The sequence below is a fragment of the Cervus canadensis genome, chromosome 12, assembly GCF_019320065.1.
Source record: "Cervus canadensis isolate Bull #8, Minnesota chromosome 12, ASM1932006v1, whole genome shotgun sequence".
NCBI lineage: Eukaryota > Metazoa > Chordata > Mammalia > Artiodactyla > Cervidae > Cervus > Cervus canadensis.
Genome location: NC_057397.1, coordinates 39,289,369 through 39,292,270, shown reverse-complemented (window position 1 = coordinate 39,292,270; position 2,902 = coordinate 39,289,369). Strand labels below are relative to the sequence as shown.

Here is a 2,902-nt window from a genome sequence, read left to right as displayed (position 1 = left end):
TTGCCTCAGAAAAGTGTCTGACACAAAGTCATTCTTCAGCGAATACTTATTGACTGTGGGTTAGTTGCTCAGTTGTCTCTGACTCTTGGCGACCCCATGGAGGGTAGCCCACCAGGCTCCTCTGTCCTTGGGATTTTCCAGGCAAGAATACTGGAGTGGGTTTCTACTTCCTTCTCCAGAGGATTGTCCTGACCCAGGGATCAAACCCAGGTCTCCTTCATTGCAGGCAAACTCTGTACCATCTGAGCCACGAGGGAAACCTATTGACTGAGTCACCAGGAAAACACTTACTGACTAGATGACTGATTTAAGAAATGATGACAAAAGCCACTTACTGCTTTATAAAAACTTTCTAAGAGTGGAAATCAGGACTTCTATATCAATATACCATTCATAATGATTTTGGGGGGCCTGCTTTGTCTTCATTAGGCTTTATATTTTCTTTATAAGTAGGAGTGTTTGGATTCTAAACCTTGACTAACTTAGGGAATCATCAGAAAAAAAAAAAAAAGCTTATTACCAACTCCGACCAGCAATTACATTTAAAACCGGAATCAACAATTCTTAAGATGCAATGTAAATACAATTTGTAACTAAGGTGGCTATGTTACTATATCCCTCTGTTCATCTGCTATTTAGGGCTCAATCCAACCAGTCCATCCTAAAGGAGATCAGTTCTGGGTATTCACTGGAAGGACTGATGCTGAAGCTGAAACTCAAATACTTTGGCCACCTTATGCGAAGAGTTGACTCATTGGGAAAGACCCTGATGCTGGGAGGGATTGGGGGCAGGAGGAGAAGGGGATGACAGAGGATGAGATGGCTGGATGGCATCACCGACTCAATGGACATGAGTTTGAGGAAACTACAGGAGTTGGTGATGGACAGGGAGGCCTGGTGTGCTGCGATTCATGGGGTCGCAAAGAGTCGGACATGACTGAGTGACTGAACTGAAGTGAACTGAACTGAATGAGCCCTTTGTGCATTAAAATCTGTCAAATATACTCCCAAGAATTCTTTTTTTTAGGCAGCAAATTAAGAGGAGTGGATGATAACTATCTCTATTATAGGCTGGGAAACTCATATATCTGCCTGAGTGCACTTATTTGAATGGAAAATAGGTGAATATAATGTATACTGAAAAGAAATATGATAAAGCCTTTAAGTTAACAGGCAGCTGACCTTATGTTGAAGGCTAAGTATTTAATACTTCAAAACTAATATTATCGGGGAGAAATTTTGCCTCTAAGTGGTAATTAAATTTAGTCCTCAAAAATTTGGAGAGGTAAGACATTTAAATTAATAGATTTTTAGCAAAACTGTGACATTGAGACCACATTCATTTTGTACCTACCCTATTTAAGATATTACTGCCATGAGAAAACCATTATTTGAAATATAGTATTTGGCAGATAGATACTGCAATAAATATGTTACATCTCTCTAACACACCATTCAATCCTAGAGGAAATCACTTCTGAATAATCATTAGAAGGACTGATGCTAAAGCTGAAGCTCCAATACTTTGGCCACCTGATGGGAAGAGCTGACTCATTGAAAAAGATCCTGATGCTGGGAATGACTGAGGGCATGAGGAGAAGTGGATGACAGAGGATGAGATGGTTGGATGGCATAACTGATTCAATGGACTTGAGTTGGAGAAGGCTCCGGGAGTTAGTGACGGACAGGAAGTCCTGAAGTGCCGCGGTCCAGGGCTTTACAAAGAGTTGGACATAACTGAGTGACTGAACTGAACTGAACAAATGCTAGCAAAGTAATGCCCAAAATTCTTGCCCATAGTAGTAGATATAATGGTCATCTGAACTAAATTTGCCCATTCCAGTCCATTTTAGTTCACTGATTCCTAAAACATCAATGTTCACTCTTGCTATCTTGTTTGACCACTTCCAATTTGCCTTGATTCATGGACCTAAAATTCCAGGTTCCTATGTAATCTTGTTCTTTACATCACTAGACTTCTAATACTAGGTACAATTAATAACTTTCAAGTTGAAATTCAGTTTATTTATATACATCCTCCTCCAAGGTCTCATCAAGTACTTTGTTTGTTATGTTAGAGCAGATGTAGCAAACAGCAAAGAGGAAGTATGTCAAATCAAACAGTTTATTATTTGACCTTGTGAATAATCCAGAGAAGCATGTACAGTGTTTAAATTCTGAGGCTTAAGATAAATATTTCAGAAAGACTCCCTACTTTGTTGATTGGTAATATGCACCACAGAATATCATTTCCTCATTGTTCGATGTAAAGAAATATGGAACTTTTTGAAAAGAATTGCTTGTCTGGTAAAGATGGAAGGTCTACTGAAATAGGCCTTAAAAAATAGATTGTGCTAGCTTTGGCAGCACATATACTAAAATTGGAATGATGCAGAGAAGATTAACATGGCCCTGTACAGGATGACATGTGCATTTGTGAAGGATTCCATATTTTTGGTATATTTGTAGGTTGTTAAGAGAATTATCTTTCTCATCACAATAAAAATATTTTTTTCTTTTTTTGTAATGATGAGATTATGGATCTATATAAGATGATGTTAAACTTGTAGTAATCATATCATGATATATGTAAGTCAAATCATTATGCTATACAACTTAAATTTATACAGTGCTGTATGTCCACTGCATCTCAACGAAACTGGAAAAAAAATAGATTATGCCAGTAAAACATAAAATTGAAAGATAATAAGAATAGCAACAAAATAGGGTTAGTTTATTTTGTTGTATCCTGAGGTAGTGTCAGTTTCTGAATCAGGTTCTTTCTCACAAAAACCTTAGGAAGCATTGGGTTGGCCAAAAATTTTGTTCAGATTTGGTCCACTGGCTAAGTTTGTAAGTGTTGGTAGGTAAGAAAGAATACGTCTGATAAATGCAGTGTCTT

At 37.7% G+C, this 2,902-nt stretch overlaps 1 non-coding gene across 1 annotated transcript; it reads left to right on the top strand.

Moving 5' to 3' along the window:
- Nucleotides 1-2,351: 2,351 nt before the first annotated feature.
- On the top strand, nucleotides 2,352-2,456 carry LOC122451526. Its single transcript, XR_006272430.1, has one exon. It is a non-coding gene; the product is annotated as a U6 spliceosomal RNA (small nuclear RNA).
- The last annotated feature ends 446 nt before the right edge of the window (nucleotides 2,457-2,902 follow it).